At 40.3% G+C, this 13,356-nt stretch overlaps 1 protein-coding gene across 1 annotated transcript in view; it reads left to right on the top strand.

Moving 5' to 3' along the window:
• Positions 1–9,846: 9,846 nt before the first annotated feature.
• Positions 9,847–13,356, top strand: part of LOC134568267 (laminin subunit beta-4-like) — a 148,637-nt gene continuing 145,127 nt past the window's right edge. The window contains exon 1 of the mRNA XM_063426713.1: positions 9,847–10,128. The gene's annotated coding sequence lies outside the window, so the exon portion shown is untranslated. The remainder of the gene's footprint in view (positions 10,129–13,356) is intronic.

Here is a 13,356-nt window from a genome sequence, read left to right as displayed (position 1 = left end):
ATATACCCGAAATGTAATACAGAACAAAAGTAGATTTGTTTCAATCTGAATTTCTGAAATGTTGTGTAAATATAACATATATGCTACATATCACCATGTTTTCCTTTGTCAATCATTCCTTGTTGTCTTTGATATTATTAATTATTATTACAATTATTGCACATATGGGCAAGAAATTATAGATATTTTTTTAGAATTTTTATAATGTTCCTCTTTAAGCTTGAGTTTGTTCTCAAAAACACTGGAATTTTTTCACTGTGTTTGGGAACAAATTTTGTGTGGCGAACTTAGGTGCTACAAAGAACCATTGTCAGCCTCACTCCACACAACCTCTATAATTTAAGGTTCACTTCCATTACCTCGTTCTCACCTCCATTACAACAAGTAAGCAAGTAATGCAGCCTTCTCATACAGAGCTCTTCAGCTGTGGAAAAATCTGCCAGAAAACATGAAATCTTCCATTAACCTGCAATAAAAGAGAACATTCGACCGCTATCTCCAATACTACCAAATGCATTTACCAACTGCTAATGGTTATATTTGCTCTGAGTATGTTAAATGTGTAACTTTTTAGCCTGGTTGTACTGTTTTCATGACCCATGTCACATTGTTGAATGCAAGAGAAATATCATATGTATTCAATCTTCTTTCTAAATAGACTCTATATTAATATATGATGGTGCTGAGTTAACAATTGGATTTTTAATTTCTAAGCCAATGTAGCTGAATTGGAAAATCTCCAACATAGGTATTTTGTCATAACAATTTATGTTTGAAGTGTTGGTGGTCTCTACATGTTGGATAATTCCCAAATGCTGGGTTAGCTATCACACCGACCAAGGATGATTCACAGCGGGACAAGAGAACACACTCTATGTCTTTCTTTGTTTTGAATTTAATTTTATGTTCTTTGCTCCACGATGTTCTTTTCTCCACAAGTGGTAACATCACCATTTGCCACTTAAAGAAGCACACATATGGGGAGAGGTAGGTAGGTATGGCACTAGCAATATAATATAATGAGGTGGCATGGAGACCCTTAAATTAATATATACTAACAGAGCAGGATATTTTAGAAGTGTGTGACTGCGTTGCAGAAAAATTGCAGAGGGATGGAGAAAGAAAAGAGCCCACTATTTTACTGGTTTGCCCACCCTTTCAATATTCACATAGTAATGATGAATGTGTGTGTGTGTGTGTGTTTAGTCGTTCAGTTGTGTCCGTCTCTCTGTGACCATATGGACCATAGCACGCCAGGTACATTGGCTGTCCCCCTGAGCTCCAACAACTTCATGTTCGTGGCTTCAGTGACCTCATTTATCCATCTCCGTCTCTGTCGTCCCCTTCTTCGTGCGACTTCAATCATTCCCAGCATCAGAGTCTTCTCTAGAGAATCATGCCTTCTTATAATATGGCCAAAATATTTGAGCTTCAGCCTCATGATCATAGCTTCCAGTGAACAGTTTGTCTTGATTTACTGTAGTACGGATTTATTGGATCTTCTCGCAATCCAATGTATTCAAAGCAGTTTTCCCCAACACCACAGTTCAAAGGCATCAATTCTACGACGGTCAGCCTTTTTTTTATAATCCAGCTCTCACATCTGTATGTTACTACTGGGAATACCATAGTTCTGACTATGCGGACCTTTGTTGATAGTGTAATAGCTTTGGTTTTTACCAGCTTGTCCAAGCTTGCCATAGCTTTCCTCCCCAGAAGCAAGCGTCTTTTAATTTCATGAATAGGGCAAAGCAAATTCATGGTTCCGTTGCCCCTGTCTATGCACTGGGCCCTCGGCAGCTGCTGAAGGTCATGTGATGGTTAATCCAGCTCTTCTGAAGAAAGCAGAACGTTTTGTATCCAGACTTGGAGTAGGGGCAGAAAAGTGTGATATGTATAGTACATCGATACATCGTTCCTTCACTTTAGAACAAATGACATACAAAAACACATAGATATTGATATAAATAAATTGCTGAATAGTTTTACCATCTGTATTGATTTTGTGTCCTGCAGATACAGCTATGAGGAAGTCTGGAAATGCAATAACCATAATTAAAAAAAAAACAAAAACATGTACAGTGATACAAGGACTACAGAACACAATTGTTTTGGATTCTGGAGGATTCACTCTGAGAACATTTAAAAAATGATTTTTAGTATTTACAATCCAGACTAATGTTTTGGGTTTGAAGGAGGCAGGCGCTAAGGCCCTGTGTTTTCATTGTACTAAAGTGTTTAATCATAGGCTGGTATGTCAAGAGATGTCCTACATATATAGAGAATAACTATAGACAATAGATTAAAGTTATAGGGATACAGACTATCAAAACATAGCATAGAGATTCTCTTAACGGGGACCAAGAAATAGGAAAGAGGAGGTGGGCATCCATGATATAGGAATTGGGTTAAATACATAAGGACTAGTCTGGGGTATAAGTAGGATACACGATGGGGGCCAAGAAATAGGAAAGATTAGGTGGTCATCCCTAATATAGGAATTAGGGTAAATACATAAGGACCAGCCTGGGGTATAAGAAGGATACACAATGAAATACTAGGTGCCAAACAGAGAACAAATGTGAAAAGAAGGTCCAGGAAGGGCAAAGCAGAAGACAATGTTTTATCTACAGGATAAAATAGGACAGAGTGTTCAAAGGTAGAAAGGTTCATTGAAGGTAGGAGGTAGGCCAAAATGGCCCTGGTCATCAATGTCCGAGTCAGATCGCAATCAGTTGCAGCCTGGATATTATACATTGACTGTTTCAAGGAGTTTCAGAAGGTAAAAACTAAATTATTCATAAAGAAGACGTGCATGTATGGAAAATGCATGGGATACAGAACAATAAAGACTCAAATGTTAAAATCACAACAGATTCGATATATATACAATTTCTATAATGCTATAAATTATATTGTGACAAACTGACATGTGACAGGAGGCAAGGACGTGACCCCAGGGCAGGAATGAGGGACAGAGGGATTTGGATCTCAAAAGGGAGACGTTTAGAAGGCGTGTAATTGTGTTTGTCTGTTTCCTGCGATGGCTGTAAGTCCCATAACATTAACATGGGGGGCCCCCGAGAGGTGAGGACACAATAAAGTTGGCTTTTGATGAATCCATATCTTTTCAAGAGCATAAGTATTTAATCCATGCATTCAATTACCCATTCATCCATCTATACATCAATGTATTTATCCATCCATTCAATAATTCTCATTATACAGTGCTGATGTATACGAAGCTACATAGATTTGAATAATAAATTCATCCAAAATCCTCATATAGTTAATGTGAAATATTAATTATCATTGCATACACTCGCTGATCAAGGCATGTATATTTCAGGCATATGTTGGTACAAGTCTGAAAGCATGTGTTTGTTTTACAGTATGTATTCATCGCATACCATTATAGACGCAGGCTTCAAATGAATGACTAACCCTCTGACAGGACACACAAAGGAAAACCCACCTCCAGCCCGTTCACTCCTCATTTACTAGGAAAGCTCCCGTGACATGCTTATTGCGGGCATGTTCCTGTTAACCCTTCGGCTGCACTGCAAAATATCTCACCTATGTAATTTACCTTTGGTTAAAGTTCTTTCACCACAGCTCGTCTTAATCAATTGATTGTCAGCAATTGAAAAAATTATTTTTCATTTATCCTTGTGTATTTATTATAGTTATCCATGAAATACCCTAGGTCAGTGGTGGCTAATGGATTAACCACAAACGCTCTCGGTCAATGGCACATTTGGACACTAGAAAATACTAGCATGGCTACTTGATAAGCCACAAACAGTCTTGAGCAGTCCTTATGGCCCACCAACAATCCAGCATTTATGTATTTCCCTGTTTTATTCTAATAGAGATACTGACAAAACCTGGGCTGTTGGTGGGCCATGAGGACTGGTTTGGGAACCACATGTCTAGCTAATAGGTTAATGCACAGTATATTATTGAGGCGGATGAGTGCTGCAGTCAGTGAGAAGTTGAGAACCAGCTGTGCACTGTTAAAGCCCAGAACAGTAGTAAAAATACATAAAGTGCACATTCATATTTGACTTAGAGTATATGTGGCTCAGTCAGTGAGCATAAGTGCAGAAATCTGCTGGCTAGTCCTCACTTGGCAAAGGCACCGTGCACGTTTAACCCCTCAAGGACTAAACCTCTGGAATAAAAGGGAATCATGACATGTCACACATGTCATGTGTCCTTAAGGGGTTAAAGCCTGCATGCCTTCCAGACAGCCTGACAGATTTATAGGAGAGAGTTGACAATGATGTTCCTCTCTACTACTCATATATTTTGATATGCAGGGACACTTGAGAAGATTAACATAATTCTGAGTGAGCCTATTTTTAGAACATGTCTCTGGTGATCACCGGAATTCTCCGGCCATGGACTTATGGTTATATCACGCCGACATTATCTGGCCGAGCAGGGCCGGCCCAAAACATTGTGCTGCCTTGGTTCCAGGATTAAATGCTACCCCCCTCACCAACACCACTACAACCAAAACACACCTACAGCCATTATGATATGCAGTGTGATGAGTAGGGGATGTAGTATGTGTCTGTGTGTGTGCTGGGGATGAAGTGTGTGCCTGTGCAGAGGATGAAGTGTCTGTCTGTGTGTGTTCTGGGAATGCAGTGTGTGCGGGGGTGCAAAATGTGTCTGTGTGTGTTGGGGATGTAGTGTGTGTCTGTGTGTGTGTTGGGGATGTAGTGTGTGTCTGTATGTGTGCTGGGGATGAAGTATGTGTCTGTGTGTGTGCTGGAGGTGTTATGTCTGTGCTGGGGAGGCAGTGTGTGTACTGGGGACGTAATGTGTATCTGTGTGTGCTGGGGATGTAGTGTGTGTCTGTGTTCGTGCTGGGGATGTAGTGTGTCTTTTTTGTGTTGGGGATGAAGAATAAGTGGGTGTATGTGTGCTGGGGATGCAGTGTTTGTCTGTGTATGTGCTGGGGATGAAAGGTGTGTCTATGTTTGTGCTGGGGCTGTCGTGTGCGTCTGCATGTGTGCTGGGGATGCAGTGTGTGTCTCTGTATGTGCTGGGTATGCGATGTGTGTCTGTGATTGTTTGCCCTATGTGCAGCACACTGTGTATTTACTACAGCCAATCATCACACTTACACTTGATGAATCCATGGTGTTGTGGCTCCTGACAGGAGTCTGAACTGACTCCTAGCAGCTCTGCCTCTCAGTCGGCTGCTGGCATAGTCCTGACTTACCCTGTATCCTGCTGCCTGTGCTGCCCTGTGTGTGGCCGCTGCAGCACATAGATACCAGGATACAGAGGTTATTCTGCCTCTGACCTGGGAGGCCGCCAACAGCCCTGCCGCAAATTACTGTGAGTAAAGTAACCCACTGAAGCTCCAGCATGCACAGTAAGTGATGTCACAGTGCAGGAACTTCAGGGGTAAATGTGAGCATAGCCCTGAGTCTCCGGCCATCCCCAGCTCATCCACCTTCTCCCAGTGTCCTTGATTTATTGAGTTTTGTTCAGCCTCCCAAACTGCCCCGGCAGTGGAACTGATTGGGAAAAACAAGGGTTTTCCCAAACTGCTGTTAGATTATGGCAATGGCGGCAAAAATGACTCCCCTGTCAAAGTGCCGCCTGGAGCCATGGCCCATTGGGCCATGCACCCGAGGCCTTGGGGTTCTCCCAGAACAGTACCAAACAGCATGGTCACAAAATGTGTGTGACAGTTACTTGATTACAGCTCTCATACCTATTGGACCCTCAGTAGAACCAGGTACCAGGATATGGCATAATATCTTTGTACCTGCAGTCTGTGCTATTACTAATGGAGAGCAGGTTGGCATGCTGTGCTGGCCTGTGTACTGCTCCCATAGACACCAGTGACACTCATTCCCTTCTAATGCAGAAAGTAAACAGAAGGACAGGGGAGGAAATTACTGTTTCAAGTGTGCGCTAGCGTGTGTGTGTTAGTGTATGTGTGTTAGTATGTGTCTGTGATATCATACCTTCCAAGTGACCCAGGAAGGTCCAAATGTGGGACCACTGTCCAGTGATCCTGATTCATACCTTGGGGCCCCACAGGGCTGGATTTCCCATTTGGTATAGTAGGCACCTGCCTACGGCACATGTCCTGTTGGGAACTACTGTTTTCAGCACTTTGTTGGCAAATATAAAAATAGTTTACAAAACCTCCAGTTCTTGCAATTGCTACAGTTCTCTTGTCTGCTGGCTTTTCAAACCCTCCCCTTCTTCCCCAGACCAGACTTTCTGTGGCTGTCCAATCACAGATTTCCCAATACAGCTCTATGTGAAGTATTTTCAAGGAAGGTGCTCTGAGCAATTACTGCATCTTGAGTAAAGCTCCATTGAGCTAACCAAACCAGGAAGCAATAGGACCTATTGTCCGCTTAAAAGCCAGGGGGTGTAACTAGGATAATTTATAAAAGTGCCAAGTGCCAATTTCTACTGATATCTGCACTTTTTGCAGAATTAAAAATAGGATACACTCCAAACACATAACGCTTTTCAGCAAGCTAAATAACTTTAGGGGTCTGGAGTGTCCCTTTAAGTAGACTGCTGGTGGGGAGATCCAAGTACCAGGAGCCTTGACAAGTTTCTCCAGTAGTCCAGACTGCCTCCTATGTTTAATAGCAGTGCTGCAGGAATAGTTATAGAAGGTTTAAAACTTTAGAACAGTGTGCTTAAAGGCACCTGACATGCAATCCTTGCTCTAAGATGCTGGTCTTCAATAACACAGCAGCAGATACAAAAATGCAGCATGGGGACCTTCCGGTAGTGCTCTGCACAACCCAAATGTGTGGCCCCCGAATTTTGGGGCAAACAGAGGCCAGATGTCTCCAGCTAGCACACTATTACGGTCGGACACTCAGTCACTATAATATAGAGATGCCCACTCCCTGCAACTAAAACACATATTCTCCTTTATAACACACCAAGTAACAAAGACAGCCCACTCTCTGTATTATCTATCTATAATCTGAAGATATTACACTGATTTAGAAACCCAGATCACTGCACAGGATAAATATGGGTAATGAAGCAGTAAATTAAATATGGTTTTCGTACATGTGATACGAGTTAGTAACACAGATTTCATTGCTGGCTTCATTTAACAAAAGGGAAAAACAAGTGAAAGAATTCAAACATTTGAATCAGCGTGAATCAGTCTACGATAAGTTATTTCTGTTGTAACTTACATTTTTATATGAATGTATACATTTATCATTAAAGGGGCACTATAGGCACCAAAACAACTTTAGCTTAATGAAGCAGTTTTGGTGTATAGAATAGGTCATGCACATGGAGTCTAACTGCTCCGTTCTCTGCCATTTAGTAGTTAAATCACATTGTTTATAGAGCCTTAGCCATGCCTCCCTGCATGTGGCTTGCACAGCTTCCATAAATACTTCCTGTAAAGTGACATCTAATGATTAAACTTCCTTTATTACACATTCTGTTTAATATAGAATTTCTTATCTCCTGCTCTGGTAAATAGCCTGTTAGACCCCGCAGTTGCCTCCTTAAAATTCACTTTACAAAGTAGGAGAAAAAAACTTCTTAAGTTAATCTGATTGAAAATGAAACCATTTTTTTCATGCAGGCGTTGTGAGTCGCAGCCAGGGGAAGTGTGGCTAGGACTGTATAAGCATAAACAAAAGTTATTTAACTCCTACATGGCATAGAACTGAGCAGTGAGACTGCAGCTGCATAATCTATACACAATAACAGCAAAACAGCTTTATGAAAGCTGTAGTGCTTCCTGGCACTACAGCTCCCTATAGTGCCCCCCTCTGTAGTCTCCCCCCCCCCCCCCCCCCCCCCCATTGTGCAGAAAGGGTCCGCAATGGCTGTGCTCGCATTAGTAGTTCCCCCATAGGAAAGCATGCATAATGCTTTCCTATGGGATTTTACATGATGCTGGATGTCCTAACGACCCGAAAGTCCCTGTAGTGGCTATCTTGTAGACAGCCACTAGAGGTGGAGTTAACCCTCAAAGTTAATTTTTGCAGTTGATTAAAAACTTCAATACTCACCTTTGCAGGACTAAGGAAGACAGGGACTATGCACCCAGACCACTTCAATGAGATAAAGTGGTCTGGGTGCCTATAGTTTTCTTTTAAGCTAAAGTTATTTTGATGCCCATAGTGTCTCTATAATGACAATCATAGAAACATCAAAATTCCCATAAGATTTTAGTGAGTGAATTTTTGTTGACATAAAAGAGCACTTTTTTTTTGTTTTCTACGTAAAGTGCAAAAATGATTCTGCAAGAGGTGAACATTGCTAATGTGTTCCTTTATCTCCTCTTTGGCAGGAAATAACCACCATTCCTAATCACAATGATCACAATACCTATACTTTATTCCCTAGGAGCATACATGTGAGGGAGCAGGGAATCCAATATCTCTCTCTATGGCTGGGCTACAGAGGTGAAGACAGAAACAGGATGTGACATCATATTACCCACCTGCATCACTCATTACTATATTGAACTTGGACATCACCAGAGAGCAGACAGAACCCAAACTGCAAATCTACATTGTGGACTCTGAATCATATTTATTCACTAAACATCGGATTTTGTCGGGCTGGACGTGATCCGGTGTAAAGTACCGAATTCTGACTGCAATGGCAATTTTAATATTTGCTCAAGCCCAGTACGGTCGGAATTTGGCCAGCCTGAGCAAATATATAATAATGGCTTGGATGCGTTTGGGGTCCAGATTGAATTCGGTGCTTTTAAATCCAAATCCTGTAAAAAAAAATATAGGAACAAACAGAACCCCAGTCGCTAGTTTTGAACATTTAGTGTATATGCCTCTACCTACCTTGCCGAGGTAATAAACCTCCCTTATTATAATATGGAGATCTTATTGACCCAGATGGTCATTTTATTATTTTAACTAATTGATGTGGAGACTGGCTAGCAAGAGCTGGCTATCCACCACATAATTAACGCTCGCACTGCCGACTGCTAATGCAGTCAAGAGGCAAATAGTGCAGATTTATTTATTTTTTAAATCTAGGCCCTGATTTGAAGGATTTGGTCCTGATTTTAGTCATCCGGCAGTATTTGGTCCAACTAAAATCTAGTAATTTGCAAAGTCTAGACATGGTTAAATGCTATGGTTAAATGCTATGAACAATGACCGGATTATGCAGTTGGAATGCCAACATAGAGCAGCAAATGGTTCCCCCCCACCCCCTTTTGGAATGGAACCATTCAGAATTTAGAGAATAACCCTGATAATGTAACTCCAGCAGGTAGAGTATTTCTTTATTGGTAATTACTTACCATGCTGTTTAACGTGTGAACAGTGCTCACCCTCCACCAAACTAACATCCACTCCAACACTCACTGTTTACATCAAAATACCCGAATGGACAAACTTCTCCAAGTCAGTTATGTTTCAGTTCAGCCATCTTGGCCTTTGATTTGAACTTCACTTTGAATCCTTTAAATTCCCATTGAATTGCCCACAATTCTCACTTTAGTGAATAAGCCATGAGAATATTTATGAATAGCAGATAAGAAATGCAATCAATAGAAGGCTCTACTAATGTCCTACTTAAAGTTTTAAAATAAGATCGATTCTTAGCAATGTTGCGGCAAATGGCGTTCCTTCTTGCGACTCATTGAAAATAAAAAGTTAAAAGAATATAACATATATCTATGTTAATATTCATACACGGTATATCAAAGGTTAGAAGTAACAATGCAGAATAACTAACAAGCAATGTTTGCTTCCACACCTTGAACAGAGTAGCTGAAACATATTTGGTCCCTCCCAGTGCCTGGCAGTAATCCTACTTTCTTCGGAGAGAGACACACACAGAGAAAATGAACTGACAGGGAATACGAGACCAGGTACCTGAAGGAAGCAGGTATTTAATTATATACAAACAGTGACAAGTCTCGCCCATTTCTAATTCCTGGCAAGGCGGCCGTGGCAGCGTGCAGGATACACACCCCAGAGCTATGAAAAGAAAAATTAGCACAAAGGAACTAATCCAGGGGGGTGAGAGAAAGTGAGGGGTTATTTTAACTCTGAAGATCGCTGCAGTCAGGTATCACCGAGACACTAATGGTCTTATAATTGCATTGCTGAACTTGTTAAGGTAAGTCTGTTACCTGCAGTATGTTGCACTCAATCCGTAAGGTAGACTTTGCTCCATTATAAATGTTCTGCATAGTTTATAACTAGGGCATAAGTCATGTAATCATGGATAAGATTCCGTAATAGCTATTCACCTTGCTATTGTAATTACCATACATAATATTCTTAGTACTGCAAAATAGCGCATAATTATTGCAGATTTTTTGTTCCCACTGAGAAAGAGAACTCGTGCAATTTTCTCATCTGAGAGATTTTCCGCACCTCCTAATCCTCTTAGTCCCTCATATGAGTTCAGGCAACTCTCCCTCCTCTCGCAGAGAGAGTTCCTCTTTTATTCTCGGTAGGTTTATTCATTGTATTTTATAAAATACTTAAGCTTTTGCCTGTACAAAGTATTTTTCAATTCTTGAAAAAAATTCTCTACTCTTTCTCAGGAATCCATTTTGGTATAGAGTATATTACACAGCATTTTCAAGTTTTTTTACAACCTGTTAAAAATCTTCAAAATCTTCTTGTGATTTAAAAGGGTAAATATTAATGAAGAAATTATACAAAAATCATTAGACAAATATCAGTTCATATAAAATTAGGTTTTGCAGTCCCCTCTCATACATTGTATTGTGATAGTGAGAATCTGAAAAGTTTTAAATGGAAACAAAAATATGTAGTATCCCATTTATGGGAAATGTTTTATTTGCTTAGAAGGTTACTCCAAACATTTATAACCACTAAGCCGGTTGTGGTGGTTTTGATGCCAAGATTACCCTGGCCCGGTTCCCTGGTAATGGGACAAACTGCTTAGCAACAGATTGCCCCTTTGCCAGGGTGCAAGCAGCCTCCAATGCACCCTGCTGGTCCGCTGATATGGCTCTGCAGAAGCCAGAAGCGTTAGCAGTTGACATTCATTGGCTGAGAACATCAGCTGACCTCTCTTAGCCAATGACTATATATATAAGTTGCACAGAATTGACATTAGTGTTCCATGCTGGTTTATGACACCCCTATGATGCTGCTGGAGGAGGAGTTATAAGTTACAGCAGAAGGAGTAATCTCTGTATGTGCAGCATTTCCAAGCGAAACGATGCACATATTAACTCCAGGCACCATGACCACTTCAAATAATTGAAATGGTCATGATGCTTCCTTTTAATTTATCTTTTAAAAATGAAAATTTTATATAATCATCATGCCCTATACCTTATGTAATTTTAAATGACACGTTCCAACTATAACGGTCAGTAGCAGTCTTTCGATCCACAGGAAATTTTAATTTTCAACGTGGGAAACAAAAATCATGTAATTATTGGTAAAAGAAAAATAGGTGGGGGAGGCTGGCAACTTTAGCAGTGGGGACAAGTACAAGCAAATAGTATTTTTTGCTTTTCTGTGTATAAAACAGTATGAATGGTCCTACTCATGGGCATCATGGAATATTTGGGTTTGACAATTGAATACTCCTGGTATTCTATTAGAATGACATGCACAGCACTACAAGAGCATCAACAGAGATCTGTACATGCCTAAGAGAAGCAGACTCTTTTTCCAGAGATTGTATTGTCACCAACGAGACCTGCTGTCTGCTACAAATGTTATAAGCACTGTCATATTGCAGTTTCAGGGACATCATACATACTCATCATTGTCTGGATGGCCCCATATACCAGTCTAGGCCCGGAGAGCATTAAGCCATCAGTCTATTGATAAACCTGCTCAGTGCTAGATTAGCAAAGGCTTTGAACAAATCTTTCCTATTATTTTAAACTGAAGAAGAATGGTGCGAGTCTACAACCCCTGTATGCTAGTGGTATGGGTGGTAATTTCCCTCCCCCTCCCCCGTGAAGACCACTATGAGGAGAGGGATACAAATGGGGGCTTATCAAAAAAGGGGGAGGTTGGGGATGGACAGAAATAGGCCATAGTATTGGGGGAAGATGGGAAATATGGCCAGACATATATAAGACAGCCTTTTATGAGAAAAGGAACACGAAGGGGAGTAAAGGTGAGTGGTACATAAGTGTAGAGTCATGGAGGGCAGGGATACTAAAAAAAGGGAAGAAGTGATATGGGTAGAGAGGATTCTGGGTGAGGTGAAGTGTAGTGGGGAGACAAAGAGTGGTACAAAATTAGGGGATGGGGAGAACAACACAAGAGAAGGACAACATTATTTCCGGTAACAACTATGCATATTAGTTTATACTATGATATAATTCCCAAAACAGATAGTTGGATGGCAATGTTAGATTTACTGTTCATGCTGTTCGGTAGGACCCTTTTGCTGAACATTCATGGTACAGAGTGAACATCGGATGTGGGGTGGGATCTGCCTGGCAAAGCATCACATATAATATTGACATGCTTTAACCACTTCATCTTATTGCAGTGTTTTCAGTAGTCCCCTGATGCTATCCCACAATTTTCAAATGGTTAAACACAAAGCGAGGGTCCCCAGCTGTCCCCAGCCTTGCCCCTCTTTGCCTCTCAGGCTAATACAGAAGCAGCGATGGTCATGGATGCAATCAGAGGGTACAGGCATATGCTTATTTTTATATATGCAAACCTAGACCTATGTTGGTTTGTGTCTTTGCTATTGAAACAAAGGTAACCTCACAGCAATCTTCTGGCCTTAGATTGACCTTCCGCTAGCCTAGGTCACAGAATTCTAACTGTGTATTCTTTACGTCAAGACAAGCTGCTGCCGAATGACCATGTCAATAGAGATCATAGGACAATGAGATATCCCAATAAGGCTTTCACATCACAAATTCAGATATCAAGATGCAATGCTTCTTATATTTAGATGAATCCATTATTCCTGCACAGAAAAATCTCTAATATAAAAAAAATGGGATTCTGATACAAAAAAAACATCTTGTAATATATTTATTTATATTACATATATAAAATGATTTACATATATCAGATAAAAAAAAATGTATTTAAAAAAAGGTAATTTTTTTCCATTAAACTATTTAATAATAAAAGTAAAAACTGAAAACATGTAAGCAGTTTAAAGTGTGAATGAGAAATGTTAAGTATCATGCTGTGAATGTTAAATAAAAAAAACTAAAAGCTCAGATCTGCCATTAAAAAAAAAAAATCTTTTACCATGAACTCTTAGTTTCCTTTAATTGCCACTTCAACTCTTTATCATAATGAGTACAAAAAGGAGGGTTCTAATTTACAAGATCAAGCCCCTATTCAGTAGAACGGCTGCAAATTTATTAGGATG

The sequence above is a fragment of the Pelobates fuscus genome, chromosome 7, assembly GCF_036172605.1.
Source record: "Pelobates fuscus isolate aPelFus1 chromosome 7, aPelFus1.pri, whole genome shotgun sequence".
In the NCBI taxonomy this organism is placed as follows: Eukaryota; Metazoa; Chordata; class Amphibia; order Anura; family Pelobatidae; genus Pelobates; species Pelobates fuscus.
Note: the sequence above shows the minus strand (reverse complement) of the source record. Positions and strands in the feature narration are given on the sequence as shown.